This window comes from Oncorhynchus masou, chromosome 24 (genome assembly GCF_036934945.1).
Source record: "Oncorhynchus masou masou isolate Uvic2021 chromosome 24, UVic_Omas_1.1, whole genome shotgun sequence".
Classification (NCBI taxonomy): domain Eukaryota; kingdom Metazoa; phylum Chordata; class Actinopteri; order Salmoniformes; family Salmonidae; genus Oncorhynchus; species Oncorhynchus masou.
Genome location: NC_088235.1, coordinates 22407385 through 22424075, shown reverse-complemented (window position 1 = coordinate 22424075; position 16691 = coordinate 22407385). Strand labels below are relative to the sequence as shown.

At 43.3% G+C, this 16691-nt stretch overlaps 1 pseudogene; it reads right to left on the bottom strand.

Moving 5' to 3' along the window:
• Positions 1–16691, bottom strand: part of LOC135511912 (protein TANC2-like) — a 105945-nt pseudogene that overhangs the window by 46802 nt on the left and 42452 nt on the right.

The following is a 16691-nucleotide window of genomic DNA, read 5'->3' as shown; positions in this document are numbered from 1 at the left end:
TTGATGTTAGGAGTGTAGAGGGTAAATCAGTGACCTTGATGTTAGGAGTGTAGAGGGTGAAGCAGTAAGTTATCTTGATGTTAGGGGTGTAGGTGTAAAGCAGTAAGTTATCTTGATGTTAGGAGTGTAGAGGGTAAAGCAGTAACCTTGATGTTAAGAGTGTAGAGGGTAAAGCAGTAAGTTATCTTGATGTTAGAAGTGTAGGTGTAAAGCAGTAAGTTATCTTGATGTTAGGAGTGTAGAGGTTAAGCAGTAAGTTACCTTGATGTTAGGAGTGTAGAGGGTAAAGCAGTAAGTTACCTTGATGTTAGGAGTGTAGAGGGTAAAGCAGTAAGTTACCTTGATGTTAGGAGTGTAGAAGGTAAAGCAGTAAGCTATCTTGATGTTAGGAGTGCAGGTGCAAAGCAGTAAGTTACCTTGATATTGGGAGTGTAGAGGGTAAAGCAGTAAGTTATCTTAATATTGGGAGTGTAGAGGGTAAAGCAGTAAGTTATCTTGATGTTAGGAGTTTTGGTGTAAAGCAGTACGTTACCTTGATGTTAGGAGTGTAGAGGGTAAAGCAGTAAGTTATCTTGATGTTAGAAGTGTAGGTGTAAAGCAGTAAGTTATCTTGATGTTAGGAGTGTAGAGGTTAAGCAGTAAGTTACCTTGATGTTAGGAGTGTAGAGGGTAAAGCAGTAAGTTACCTTGATGTTAGGAGTGTAGAGGGTAAAGCAGTAAGTTATCTTGATGTTAGGAGTGTAGAGGGTAAAGCAGTAAGTTACCTTGATGTTAGGAGTGCAGGTGCAAAGCAGTAAGTTATCTTCATGTTAGGAGTGTAGAGGTTAAGCAGTAAGTTACCTTGATGTTAGGAGTGTAGAGGTTTCTGAGTGAGGACAGGGCAGTGGACAGGCCATCTGTGCTGTAGGAAACCCACATCCCCTGGAGGATAGACGAGGAAACCCCAACCTTCTTGCTTAGGCCCTGAAATATAAAGACATAATTTTAGCTGTCACTGTTTTGCGTTGTGCTGTGTGCATTCAAAGGTGTGTGTGTGTGTGTGTGTGTGTGTGTGTTTGTGTGTGTGTGTGTGTGTGTGTGTGCATGCGTGCGTGCGTGCGTGTGTGTCGGCAGGTAGAGTTTGGTTAGGCGAACCTTGAAGATGTGTGCTTTGAGGATGTGGTGTCCCAGTTCGACGGTCTGCTGCCGGTTCAGCTTGGTCTCCTGGCGAGACAACCAGAAGGCTAGCAGGGTGTGGCCACTCCTACAGAGAGACAGGAGGAACATTATAAGCTACTGAACAAAAAAAGATTAGGGTGAAGGTTCGAGATAAGGTTAGGGTTCAGGTTAGGCTTTTAGAGTTAGAGTCAAAGCTAGGGTTAGAGTTAAGGTTAGAGTTAGAGTTAGGGTTAAGGTTAGAGTTAGAGTTAAGGTTAGAGTTAGAGTTAGGCTTTTAGAGTTAGAGTCAAAGCTAGGGTTAGAGTTAAGGTTAGAGTTAGAGTTAGGGTTAAGGTTAGAGTTAGAGTTAAGGTTAGAGTTAGAGTTAGGCTTTTAGAGTTAGAGTTGGGGTTAGGGTTAGAGTTAAGGTTAGAGTTAGAGTTAGGGTTAAGGTTAGAGTTAGAGTTAGAGTTAGGGTTAGAGTTAAGGTTAGAGTTAGAGTTAGGGTTTTAGAGTTAGAGTTGGGGTTAGGGTTAGAGTTAAGGTTAGAGTTAGAGTTAGAGTTAGAGTTAGGGTTAGAGTTAAGGTTAGAGTTAGAGTTAGGGTTTTAGAGTTAGAGTTGGGGTTAGGGTTAGAGTTAAGGTTAGAGTTAGAGTTAGGGTTTTAGAGTTAAGGTTAGAGTTAGAGTTAGGGTTAAGGTTAGAGTTAGGGTTTTAGAGTTAGAGTTGGGGTTAGGGTTAGAGTTAAGGTTAGAGTTAGGCTTTTAGAGTTAGAGTCAGAGCTAGGGTTAGAGTTAAGGTTAGAGTTAGAGTTAGGGTTAAGGTTAGAGTTAAGGTTAGAGTTAGGCTTTTAGAGTTAGAGTCAGAGCTAGGGTTAAAGTTAAGGTTAGAGTTAGAGTTAGGGTTTTAGAGTTAGAGTTGGGGTTAGGGTTAGAGTTAAGGTTAGAGTTAGAGTTAGGGTTTTAGAGTTAGAGTCAGAGCTAGGGTTAGAGTTAAGGTTAGAGTTAGAGTTAGGGTTAAGGTTAGAGTTAGGGTTTTAGAGTTAGAGTTGGGGTTAGGGTTAGAGTTAAGGTTAGAGTTAGGCTTTTAGAGTTAGAGTCAGAGCTAGGGTTAGAGTTAAGGTTAGAGTTAGAGTTAGGGTTTTAGAGTTAGAGTTGGGGTTAGGGTTAGAGTTAAGGTTAGAGTTAGAGTTGGGGTTAGGGTTAGAGTTAAGGTTATAGTTAGAGTTAGGGATAAGGTTAGAGTTAGGGTTTTAGAGTTAGAGTTGGGGTTAGGGTTAGAGTTAAGGTTAGAGTTAAGGTTAGAGTTAGAGTTAGGGTTAAGGTTAGAGTTAGGGTTTTAGAGTTAGAGTTGGAGTTAGGGTTAGAGTTAAGGTTAGAGTTAGAGTTAAGGTTAGAGTTAGGGTTAAGGTTCGAGTTAGGGTTAGAGTTAAGGTTAGAGTTAGGGTTAGGGTTAAGGTTAGAGTTAGGGTTTTAGAGTTAGGTTTAGAGTTAGAGTTTTAGAGTTAGGGTTAAGGTTAGAGTTAAGGTTAGAGTTAGAGTTAGGGTTAAGGTTAGAGTTAGGGTTTTAGAGTTAGGTTTAGAGTTAGAGTTTTAGAGTTAGGGTTAAGGTTAGAGTTAAGGTTAGAGTTAGAGTTAGGGTTAAGGTTAGAGTTAGGGTTTTAGAGTTAGGTTTAGAGTTAGAGTTTTAGAGTTAGGGTTAAGGTTAGAGTTAAGGTTAGAGTTAGAGTTAGGGTTAAGGTTAGAGTTAGGGTTTTAGAGTTAGGTTTAGAGTTAGAGTTTTAGAGTTAGAGTTAGGGTTAGGGTTAGAGTTAAGGTTAGAGTTAGAGTTAAGGTTAGGGTTAGAGTTAGGGTTAGAGTTTTATAGCTAGGGTTAGAGTTAGGCTTAGGGTTTTAGATTTGGAGTTGGAGTTAGAGTTTTAGAGTTAGAGTTAGGGGTAAAGTTTTAGAGTTAGGGTTAGAGTTTTAGAGATAGGGTTAGGGTTAGAGTTTTAGAGTTAGGGTTAGAGTTTTAGAGTTAGGGTTAGAGTTAGAGTTAGACTCAGAGTTATGGGTTAGGGTTAGTAGTTAGTTAGTTAAAATGTTGTTGACAGTTAGTTGAACATCTACAAAGCATCTATTTAGGACACTCCTAATAAAGTGGTACCACACTATTGGCTAGCTTCAATGTCAAAATACACTTAATGTCATGAACATTTTAAACAGGTGGGAAATGGCCTATACGGATAAGCATGTTACTGTACAGCCACTGAGCTCTGACATCATGTATAGCATGTTACTGTACAGCCACTGAGCTCTGACATCATGTATAGCATGTTACTGTACAGCCACTGAGCTCTGACATCATGTATAGCATGTTACTGTACAGCCACTGAGCTCTGACATCATGTATAGCATGTTACTGTACAGCCACTGAGCTCTGATGTCATTATAGCATGTTACTGTACAGCCACTGAGCTCTGACCTCATTATAGAATGTTACTCTATAGCAACTGAGCTCTGACCTCATTATAGAACGTTGCTGGGGTGGCAGGGTAACCTAGTGGTTAGAGCTCTGGACTAGTAACCGGAAGGTTGCAAGTTCAAATTCCCGAGCTGACAAGGTCATTCTGCCCCTGAACAGGCAGTTAACCCACTGTTCCTAGGCCGTCATTGAAAATAAGAATTTGTTCTTAAGTCAGGTTAACCTGACTTGCCTAGTTAAATAAAGATACAATTAAAAAAAAACACTGAGCTCTGAAGTCATTATAGCATGTTACTGTACAGCCACTGAGCTCTGACGACATTATAGCATGTTACTGTACAGCCACTGAGCTCTGACGACATTATAGCATGTTACTGTAAAGCCATTGACTGACGTCATTATAGCATGTTACTGTACAGCCACTGAGCTCTGAAGTCATTATAGCATGTTACTGTACAGCCACTGAGCTCTGACAACATTATAGCATGTTACTGTACAGCCACTGAGCTCTGAAGTCATTATAGCATGTTACTGTACAGCCACTGAGCTCTGAAGTCATTATAGCATGTTACTGTACAGCCACTGAGCTCTGACGACATTATAGCATGTTACTGTAAAGCCATTGACTGACGTCATTATAGCATGTTACTGTACAGCTATTTAATTTAGGCATTTATCAGTGTCCAAATCAAACCTGTGTACGGTTACGAGTGTAAAGGGCTTTACATACTGTAGGTCAGACCATTTGAACAGCTGCAAACACCAATTTAATGACTTTTACACACCACACACACATTAGCTACATTGTCACTAGCCATTAGCCTTTGAGAGAACAGTTTCCAAGATATGGTAACGCCAAGAATAGGGTTCCAAAGACTCTGGTTCCAGTAGCTTTCCCCGGGTTCTCAGGTTTTCCAGAAATCCTGGTTTAAGGATTTTTCCTCCTGATTCCAGGAATCTTCTAACCGGGATTTATGGAAACCTAGGAATTTGGGAAAACTTCCCAGAATTGTGTTACCCTATCCAAGACTATATCAGTCTCTTGGACAGTACCCCTCCTCCCCACACACACACCCCGGCAGACCCATCCACCCCCTGACCTGGGGTCACAGAGGAACTTCGTCTTCTCCCCCTCCTCCCTCCAGATCAGCCACTCTCTGAATGATGGGTGAACAAACATCCTGGTCCCATCCCTTCTCTTGACCAGGAACATAGCTAGGTTGTCTACGCGCTGTGTGAAGTCCTCCCAGTCCAGCGTGCCCTGCAGCAAAGAGAGTGGAACCAAGAGAGTTAGCTTGTTAGCTGTTCACATGGCCAGATGCTTTGCTTTGATAAGGCTGTTCTTCTTCACAGGCCCTATTGTTGCTATCTGTTATACAGCTAGTGTTAGCATGATGGGCTCCAAAATGACTGGCACCCCTGACTGGCAATGCACAAACAATACTTAAAAAATATAAACAATATAATTAGAGAAAAACTCAAAATATCAACATGTGAGAAATAATGTATTTTATTAACGTTTCAGTGGAATCCACCAAAACAATTTATTGATTTAATTAAAAATAAATGTCCTCCAAATCAAAGTTTCACAATTAATGGCACCCTTAAAGTTTATTGTACATAACATCTACCAAAATTAAAAAAATATATTAAGGAACTATATTGAGCCATTACATCACTTCCTGTTTTACTAGGGTATAAAAATGAGGTAACACGCATGCAATATAATATAACTGGCAGTTCAAAAGAGACAGATGGTCATAGACCTTCATAATAAAGGTTAGTTAAATAAATACCTCAAATCAAATCAAATCAAATCAAATTTTATTTGTCACATACACATGGTTAGCAGATGTTAATACGAGTGTAGCGAAATGCTTGTGCTTCTAGTTCCGACAGTGCAGTAATAACCAACAAGTAATCTAACTAACAATTCCTAAACTACTGTCTTATACACAGTGTAAGGGGATAAAGAATATGTACATAAGGATATATGAATGAGTGATGGTACAGAGCAGCATAGGCAAGATACAGTAGATGGTATCGAGTACAGTATATACATATGAGATGAGTATGTAAACAAAGTGGCATAGTTAAAGTGGCTAGTGATACATGTATTACATAAGGATGCAGTCGATGATATAGAGTACAGTATATACGTATGCATATGCGATGAATAATGTAGGGTAAGTAACATTATATAAGGTAGCATTGTTTAAAGTGGCTAGTGATATATTTACATAATTTCCCATCAATTCCCATTATTAAAGTGGCTGGAGTTGAGTCAGTGTCAGTGTGTTGGCAGCAGCCACTCAATGTTAGTGGTGGCTGTTTAACAGTCTGATGGCCTTGAGATAGAAGCTGTTTTTCAGTCTCTCGGTCCCAACTTTGATGCACCTGTACTGACCTCACCTTCTGGATGATAGCGGGGTGAACAGGCAGTGGCTCGGGTGGTTGATGTCCTTGATGATCTTTATGGCCTTCCTGTAACATCGGGTGGTGTAGGTGTCCTGGAGGGCAGGTAGTTTGCCCCCGGTGATGCGTTGTGCAGACCTCACTACCCTCTGGAGAGCCTTACTGTTGAGGGCGGAGCAGTTGCCGTACCAGGCGGTGATACAGCCCGCCAAGATGCTCTCGATTGTGCATCTGTAGAAGTTTGTGAGTGCTTTTGGTGACAAGCCGAATTTCTTCAGCCTCCTGAGGTTGAAGAGGCGCTGCTGCGCCTTCTTCACGATGCTGTCTGTGTGAGTGGACCAATTCAGTTTGTCTGTGATGTGTATGCCGAGGAACTTAAAACTTGCTACTCTCTCCACTACTGTTCCATCGATGTGGATAGGGGGGTGTTCCCTGGGGCCCCAGTGTTGAGGATCAGCGGGGAGGAGATGTTGTTACCTACCCTCACCACCTGGGGGTGGCCCGTCAGGAAGTCCAGTACCCAGTTGCAGAGGGCGGGGTCGAGACCCAGGGTCTCGAGCTTGATGACGAGCTTGGAGGGTACTATGGTGTTGAATGCCGAGCTGTAGTCGATGAACAGCATTCTCACATAGGTATTCCTCTTGTCCAGATGGGTTAGGGCAGTGTGCAGTGTGGTTGAGATTGCATCGTCTGTGGACCTATTTGGGCGGTAAGCAAATTGGAGTGGGTCTAGGGTGTCAGGTAGGGTGGAGGTGATATGGTCCTTGACTAGTCTCTCAAAGCACTTCATGATGACGGAAGTGAGTGCTACGGGGCGGTAGTCGTTTAGCTCAGTTACCTTAGCTTTCTTGGGAACAGGAACAATGGTGGCCCTCTTGAAGCATGTGGGAACAGCAGACTGGTATAGGGATTGATTGAATATGTCCGTAAACACACCAGCCAGCTGGTCTGCGCATAATCTGAGGGCGCGGCTGGGGATGCCGTCTGGGCCTGCAGCCTTGCGAGGGTTAACACGTTTAAATGTTTTACTCACCTCGGCTGCAGTGAAGGAGAGACCGCATGTTTCAGTTGCAGGCCATGTCAGTGGCACTGTATTGTCCTCAAAGAGGGCAAAAAAGTTATTTAGTCTGCCTTGGAGCAAGACATCCTGGTCAGTGACTGGGCTGGATTTCTTCCTGTAGTCCGTGATTGACTGTAGACCCTGCCACATGCCTCTTGTGTCTGAGCCGTTGAATTGAGATTCTATTTTGTCTCTGTACTGACACTTAGCTTGTTTGATAGCCTTGCGGAGGGAATAGCTGCACTGTTTGTACTCGGTCATGTTACCAGACACCTTGCCCTGATTAAAAGCAGTGTTTCGCGCTTTCAGTTTCACGCGAATGCTGCCATCAATCCACGGTTTCTGGTTAGGGAATGTTTTAATCGTTGCTATGGGAACGACATCTTCAACACACGTTCTAATGAACTCGCACACCGAATCAGCGTATTTGTCAATGTTGTTATCTGACGCAATACGAAACATGTCCCAGTCCACGTGATGGAAGCAGTCTTGGAGTGTGGAGTCAGCTTGGTCGGACCAGCGTTGGACAGACCTCAGCGTGGGAGCTTCTTTTTTTAGTTTTTGTCTGTAGGCAGGTATCAGCAAAATGGAGTCGTGGTCAGCTTTTCCGAAAGGGGGGCGGGGCAGGGCCTTATATGCTTCGCGGAAGTTAGAGTAACAGTGATCCATGTTTTTTCCACCCCTGGTTGCGCAATCTATATGCTGATAAAATTTAGGGAGTCTTGTTTTCAGATTAGCCTTGTTAAAATCCCCAGCAACAATGAATGCAGCCTCCGGATAAATGGTTTCCAGTTTGCAAAGAGTTAAATAAAGTTCGTTCAGAGCCATCGATGTGTCTGCTTGGGGGGGGATATATACGGCTGTGATTATAATCGAAGAGAATTCTCTTGGTAGATAATGCGGTCTACATTTGATTGTGAGGAATGCTAAATCAGGTGAACAGAAGGATTTGAGTTCCTGCATGTTTCTTTCATCACACCATGTCTCGTTAGCCATAAGGCATACGCCCCCACCCCTCTTCTTACCAGAAAGGTGTTTGTTTCTGTCGGCGCGATGCGTGGAGAAACCCGTTGGCTGCACCGCGTCTCTCCAGTGAGCCATGTTTCCGTGAAGCACAGAACGTTACACTCTCTGATGTCCCTCTGGAATGCTACCCTTGCTCGGATTTCATCAACCTTGTTGTCAAGAGACTGGACATTGGCAAGAAGAATGCTAGGGAGTGGTGCACGATGTGCCCGTCTCCGTAGTCTGACCAGAAGACCGCCTCGTTTCCCTCTTTTTCGGAGTCGTTTTATTTGGGTCACTGCATGCGATCCATTCCGTTGTCCTGTTTGTAAGGCAGAACACAGGATCCGCGTCGCGAAAAACACATTCTTGGTCGTACTGATGGTGAGTTGACGCTGATCTTATATTCAGCAGTTCTTCTCGACTGTATGTAATGAAACCTAAGATGACCTGGGGTACTAATGTAAGAAATAACACGTAAAAAAAACAAAAAACTGCATAGTTTCCTAGGAACGCGAAGCGAGGCGGCCATCTCTGTCGGCGTTAATTGTCACGCCCTGGTCGAAATATATTATATTTATCTTCATTTATTTGGTCAGGCCAGGGTGTGACATGGGTTATTGTGGTGTGTTTTTGTCTTGGGGTTTTTGTGGGGCGTATAGTTTAGTCTATGGCTGCCTGAGGCGGTTCTCAATCAGAGTCAGGTGATTATCGTTGTCTCTGATTGGGAACCATATTTAGGCAGCCATATTCTTTGAGTGTTTGTGGGTGATTGTTCCTGTCTCTGTGTCTTCACCAGATAGGACTGTTTAGGTTTTCACGTTCCGTTTGTTGTTTTAGTATTGTTCGTGTGTTTTCGTTCTTCATTAAACATGTTTCATAAATACCACGCTGCATTTTGGTCCGCTCCTCCTTCAACAGAAGAAAGCCGTTACATTAATTACATTTTTTTATCTGGTAGTGGGTAACAGAGCAATTACAAAAAAGTTCAAAAGATATGGAACAGTTGAAAACCTCACGGGTAGAGGACGCAAATGCATTTTGCCCCCCAGGGTAGGGAGGAAAATGGTGAGAAGCAACAAAATCCCCAAGAATCACTGTGAAAGAATTGCACTCCTTGGTGGCGTCTTGGGGTCACTAGGTTTCAAAACCACCATCAGAAGCCACCTCCACAACCACAGGCTCTTTGGAAGGGTTGCCAGAAGAAAGCCCTTTCTGACCCCAAGACACAGACTCAAGCTCTTGGAGTTTGCCAAACGTCATTTCAATTATGACTGGAAGAAGGTGCTCTGGTCAGATGAGAGCAAAATGTAAAGTTTTGGTCAGATACAGAATCGGCAACTTTGGCATTGAAACAGAGCTGCATACAAGGAGAGGCACCTCATACCCACGGTGGAATATGGAGGGGGGGGGGGTGATGTTTTGGGGCTGTTTTAATTTCAGAGGTCCAGGGGCACTGGTTAAGATTGACGGCATAATAAATTCGACCAAGTATCAGGCAATTTTGGCTGACAATCTGGTTGCCTGTGCCAGAAAGATGGGACTTGACCATAGGTGGACTTTTCAACAAGACCAAAACATACCACACAGAAATGGTTCTGTGACTACAAAATCAATGTTCTGCCATGGCCATCTCATTCGCCGGACCTCAATCCAATCGTATACCTGTGGGCTGAGTTGAAGAGGGCAGTTGATAAGCGCAAACCCAAGAATATGAAGGATCTTGAAAGGATCTGCATAGAGGAATGGTCCAAAATCCCTCCAAATGTGTTCCTTAACCTTGTCTAACATTACATGATAAGACTCCATGCTGTTATCCTTGCCAGATGTGTTGGCACTAAGTACTAAATGAGGAGTGCCAATAATAATTATTATGAAACATTGATTTTGGTCACATTTATTTTGTATTAAATAATTGTATGATTTTTTTTCTCCCATTGAAACATTAATAAAGTACAGTATTTCTCACATGTTGGTATTTTGAGTTTATCTCTATAATTATATTGTTTATATTTATATTGTTAAGTATTGTTTGTGCATTGCCAGTCAGGGGTGCCAGTCATTTTGGAGCCCACTGTAAGTGTTGTGATGTGTGTTTTGTTCTATATTGTTATTTCATTTATTGTGTATTTTTAATCCCAGCCCACGTTCCCGCAGGAGGCAGTCATTGTAAATGAGATTTTGTCCTTAAGTGACTTGTCTAGTTAAATAAAGTTTCAATAAAATAATCAATAAAAGTGGGACATGGTTTCCTGTGGGAAATGCTAACAGTTTCCTGTCTGAGTAATACGTGTATTTGCCTGCAGGGAGCCGGCATTGATAGCCTGGTAGATCTGTTCGTCAGTGAGGGGGTGGAGGGTTGCCACGGCCACGTTGAGTAGGGGGAGGGCCCGTTCGAAGGACGACTGGGTAGGGAAACGCATGTTGCACTGCAACAGGTATACCTCAACCAGATTGACAGGCACCACCTGGGATCAATGAATCAATCGGTTAATTGATCAGTCAGTCAGTCAATCAATTGGTCATTATTTTACACATTTCTTAGATAGGGAGTGCAATAAAATGGCACATATAATTAAAATTAGGACTAAAATGAACAAGACAAGAAAAAAAAACTTAGGCAATTCAACGTAGTGTAAATGGCAGGCTAACCTTGTAGCTGGAGCTCTTGAGGACCAGGTACCCCTTCTCTATAAGGTCAAAGGTGAGTTTTAGGTACAGATAGGAGCCCTGGCTGAGGGCCTTGAGGTGGGCTGAGAGTTTGCCGAAGGTGGTGTTGTCCATCTTGCCGTTGAGAGAGATGTTATTCTGTATCTCAGGACTGCTGTGGATGCGGTGCAGGATGTAACCCTGTAAGTCCTGGTCTATTGCATCATTCTCCTCCAGACCATCCACAGAGATATGGTGGAATGGGAGAAGCTTGGTGATCTCCTATAGGAGGGAAGTAAGGGAGGGGAGAAGGAGGAGGAGGAAGAGGAGGGGAATGGTGGAGGAATGAGAGGAGGATGAGGAGGAGAGAGGAGGATGAAGATGAATGGAAAAGGAATGTGGGAAGAAGGGATAAATGGAGAAATGAGATGGGAGAGAGGAGAATGAAGGAGGGTTAAAGAAGAAAAATAGTTGGGAGGGAAAAAGAGGTAGAACAAGATATAGAAGCCATCGAGGATCTTCCACTGAGGAAGGATCTTCCACAATCTATTGACAATCTCTATCAAAAGAAAATGATACTTTTTTGGACAACAGTAACCATGTTTCCATCCAGTTTTTAATGCAAATAAAGTCACACCCTATAAAACATTTTTACGACAGCTCTGACGGAAACAGGAAGTTTCGCTAAAATGTTATAAATGCTCACAGATAATTTGTTTATTCGTTATGGTGTGATCTTTTTGTGTCGGTAAAATTGCGGTGGAAACGCCTTTATGCTCAAATATTTACAGTTGAAGTCAGAAGTTTACATACACTTAGGTTGGAGTCATTAAAACTCGTTTTTCAACCACTCCACTAATTTCTTGTTAACAAACTATAGTTTTGGCAAGTCGGTTAGAACATCTACTTTGTGCATGACACAAGTTTATTTTTCTAACAATTGTTTACAGACAAATTATTTCACTTATAATTCACTGTGTCAAAATTCCAGTGGGTCAAAAGCTTACATAAACTAAGTTGACTGTGCCTTTAAACAGCTTGGAACGTTCCAGAAAATGATGTCATGGGTTTAGAAGTTTCTGATAGGCTAATTGACATCATTTGAGTCAATTGTAGGTGTACCCGTGGATGTATATCAAGGCCAACATCCAAACTCAGTGCCTCTTTGCTTGTCATCATGGGAAAATCAAAAGAAATTAGTTAAGACCTCAGAAAAAAAATTGTAGACCTCCACAAGCCTGGTTCATCCTTGGGAGAAATGTCCAAATGCCTGAAGGTACCATGTTCATCTGTACAAACAATAGTACGCAAGTATAAATACCGCTCAGGAAGGAGATGCGTTCTGTCTCTTAGAGATGAACGTACTTTGGTGTGAAACGTGCAAATCAATCCCAGAACAACATCAAAGGACCTTGTGAAGACGCTGGAGGAAACAGGTACAAAAGTATCTATATCCACAGTAAAACGAGTCCTATATCGACATAACCTGAAAGGCCGCTCAGCAAGGAAGAAGCCACTGCTCAAAAACAGCCATAAAAAAGCCAGACTACGGTTTTTAACTGCATATGGGGACAAATATCGTACTTTTGTAGAAATGTCCTCTGGTCTGATGAAACAAAAATAGAATTGTTTGGCCATAATGACCATTGTTATGTTTTGAGGAAAAAGGGGGAGTCTTGCAAGTCGAAGAACATCATCCCAACCGTGAAGCATGGGGGTGGCAGCATCATGTTGTGGGGGTGCTTTGCTGCAGGAGGGACTGGTGCACTTCACAAAATAGATGGCAATATGAGGGAGGGAAATTATGTGAATAAATTAAAGCAACATCTCAAGACATCAGTCAGGAAGTTAAAGCTTGGTCACATTCTTCCAAAGTTGTGGCAAAATGGCTTAAGAACAACAAAGGCAAGGTATTGCAGTGGCCATCGCAAAGCCCTGACCTCAATTCTATAGAAAATGTGTGGGCAGAACTGAAAAAGCTTGTTAGAGCAAGGAGGCCTACAAACTTGACTCAGTTACACCAGCTCTGTCAGGAGGAATGGGCCAAAATTCACCCAACCTATTGTGGGAAGCTTGTGGAAGGCTACCCAAAAATGTTTGACACAAGTTAAACTATTTAAATGCAATACTACCAAATACTAATTGAGTGTATGTAAACTTCTGACCAACACACCGTATCTGTGAGCTGTTGGCTAGATAGAGCACATTTTATTTTTTATTTTTATTTGACCTTTATTTAACTAGGCAAGTCAGTTAAGAACAAATTCTTATTTACAATGACGGCCTAGGAACAGTGGGTTAACTGCCTGTTCAGGGGCAGAACGACAGATTTGTACCTTGTCAGCATGTGCCAAGACCAGAGCAGGCACATTTGTTATTTAACCCAACAGTTTTTTGTAACAGAATTACCGGTAGAATTGAAAATGTTATAGATTTTTATTCACTACATGAAATCTTAAGCGAAGAAGTACATTTTGTGTCACTAAGTCATCACACACTGATTTTTTTCATCAACAAGTGAATTAAGTGGAAACACACCACTGGTATGAAAATGTGCATATTTTCTTAATGCGGATTCTAAAATATTTTTTTAACCTTTATTTTACTAGGCAAGTCAGTTAAGAACAAATTCTTATTTTCAATGACGGCCTAGGAACAGTGGGTTAACTGCCTGTTCAGGGGCAGAACGACAGATCCCCAGCTCGGGGATTTGAACTTGCAACCTTTTGGTTACTAGTCCAATGCTCTAACCACTGCATGAAAACCTTCCGCCAATTGGATAGAAACGTAGCTAGTGTTACTGGTTGTTTTTTTAAATGGCTTCTTATTAGACAGGTAGAGGTCTGTATCTAATGAGTCTACCTGCAATGTGGTCCTGACCGTGACCACCAGTTTGAGCCAGTGGGGAAACAAGCTGATGGTTTTGCTGAGGAAGGAGACGATGGTGTCTCCGTAGTCAGGCTTGTGGAACTCTGCTTCATTTAGTCCATCTATCAGGATAACCAGGTCTTCTTCAGAGGCGATCTTCCTCTCTGGAAAAACACACAGAGGAAATAGTCAATATTGACCAAAAAAATCTGACTGCAAATGTTCTGCCTAATGTACTCTGACCTTTATTGCTAAAATCAAGAAAACATACATATATATACAAAAGTATGTGGAGAGCACTTCAAATTAGTGACTTTCAATGTGGCACCGTCATAGGATGCCACCTTTTCAACAAGCCAGTTCGTCAAATTTATGCCCTGCTAGAGCTACCCCGGTCAACTGTATGTGCTGTTATTGTGAAGTGGAAATATCTAGGAGTAACAAGTGGTAGGCCACACAAGCTCACAGAATGGGACCACCGAGTGCTGAAGTGCATAGCACGTAAAAAATTGTCTGTCCTCAGTTGCAACACTTACTACCGAGTTCCAAACTGGCTCTGGAAGCAACGCCAGCACAATAACTGTTTGTCGGGAGCTTCAATGGGTTTCCATGGCCAAGCAGCAACACACACCAAGATCACCATGTGCAATACCAAGCGCCGGCTGGAGTGGTGTAATGCTTGCCGCTGGAGCAGTAGAAATGCGTTCTTTGGAATGATGAATCACGCTTCACCATCTGGCAGTCCAGTGGACAAATCTGGGTTTGGCGGATGCCAGGAGGTCGCTACAGTACCTGGCTCAATGCATAGTGCCAACTGTAAGGTTTGGTGGAGGAGGAATAATGGTCTGGGGATGTTTTTCATAGTTTAGGCTAGGCCCCAAAGTTCCAGTGGAGGCAAATCTTAACGCTACAGCATACAATGACATTGAAGACAATTTTATGCTTCCAACTTTGTGTCAACAGTTTGGGGAAGGCCCTTTCCTGTTTCAGCATAACAATGCCCCTGTGTACAAAGTGTGGTCCATACAGGAATGGTTTGTCGAGATCATGTGGAAGAACTTGACTGGCCTGCACAAAGCCCTAACCTCAACCCCATCGAACAACTTTGGGATGAATTGGAACGCCGACTGTGATCCAGGCCTAATTGAACAACATCAGTGCCCGACCTCACTAATGCTCTTGTGGCTGAATGGTCTTGTGGCTTTATTTAACCAGGTAGGCCAGTTGAGAACAAGTTCTCATTTACAACTGCGACCTGGCCAAGATAAAGCAAAGCAGTGCGACAAACACAACAACAATGTTACACATAAACAAACGTACAGTCAATAACACAAAAGTAAAGAAAAATAGACACATCTATGTACAGTGTGTGCAAATGTAGAAGAGTAGGGAGGTAGGCAAAAAAATAGTAATAAATAATTAAATAATTAAAATTGAGCATGAATACTGGAGTGATAGATGTGCAGATGCAAGTAAATATACTGGGTTTCAAAAGAGCAAGAGTGTAAGTAATAATATGGGGATGAGGTAGTTGGGTGCTATTTACAAATTGGCTGTGTACAGGTACAGTGGTCAGTGAGCTGCTCTGACAGCTGATGCTTAAAGTTAGAGAGGGAGATATAAGACTCCAGCTTCAGAGATTTTTGCAATTCGTTCCAGTCATTGGCAGCAGAGAACTGTAAGGAAAGACAACCAAAGGAAGTTTTGGCTTTGGGGATGACCAGTGAAATATACTATCTGGAGCACATGCTATGGTGGTGAGCAGTGAACTGAGATAAGGCGGGGCTTTACCTAGCAAAGACTTATAGATGACCTGGAGCCAGTGGGTTTGGCGACGAATATGAAGCGAGGGCCAGCCAACGAGAGCATACAGGTCGCAGTGGTGGGTAGTATATGGGGCTTTGGTGACAAAATGGATGGCACTGTGATAGACTACAACCAGTTTGCTGAGTAGAGTGTTGGAGGCTATTTTGTAAATCACATTGCCGAAGTCAAGGATCAGTAGGATAGTGAGTTTACGAGGGGAAGTTTGACCGCATTAGTGAAGGAGGTTTTGTTGCAAAATAGGAAGCCAACAACATCTAGTGGAAAGCCTTCCCAGAAGAGACCAGTAGACCAGAACTCACCACTGTAGAGAGCATCCAGGGATCCTAGAACTCCAAGTAGAGTTAAATATGATAGTTATCTAAGGGTGTAAAATAGCAGCAGATAAAAGCAGCAGAGAGTTGTATCACCTTTGTAGAGGACATCCAGGGGTTCTAGGACTCCTCTTCTGAAGGAGGCCAGGGGATCCTTAACACAGGAGCGCAGACTGAGAATACCCTGTAGGTGTGGCTCCCTGAGCAGCAGCTCTCTGTAGGCCATGAGCTGCGGCGAGCGACACAGCAACGCTGCCACGTTGTGGACAAACTCCGGCACCAGGCACGTGTAGGCGTTGTCCGCCTGGCAGTAGTGGTACGCCACCACCTGGGGGCGATAGAGAGGGGGATACGTGATAGTCAGGTCTGTTCAGTAAAATGGGATGGAAAATACAATATTGTGTTGAGAGAGAGAGATGTGTGATGGGGCTGAATATTGCTGGGCATGGTGCTGGGGAGAGGGATGTGTGATGGGGCTGGGAATGGTGTGGGGAAATGGTGCTGGGGAGGGATGTGTGATGGGGCTGGGAATGGTGTGGGGAAATGGTGCTGGGGAGAGGGATGTGTGATGGGGCTGGGAATGGTGTGGGGAAATGGTGCTGGGGAAGGGATGTGTGATGGAGCTGGGAATGGTGTGGGGAAATGGTGCTGGGGAGGGATGTGTGATGGGGCTGGGAATGGTGTGGGGAAATGGTGCTGGGGAGGGATGTGTGATGGGGCTGGGAATGGTGTGGGGAAATGGTGCTGGGGAGGGATGTGTGATGGGGCTGGGAATGGTGTGGGGAAATGGTGCTGGGGAAGGGATGTGTGATGGAGCTGGGAATGGTGTGGGGAAATGGTGCTGGGGAAGGGATGTGTGATGGAGCTGGGAATGGTGTGGGGAAATGGTGCTGGGGAGGGATGTGTGATGGGGCTGGGAATGGTGTGGGGAAATGGTGCTGGGGAGGGATGTGTGAT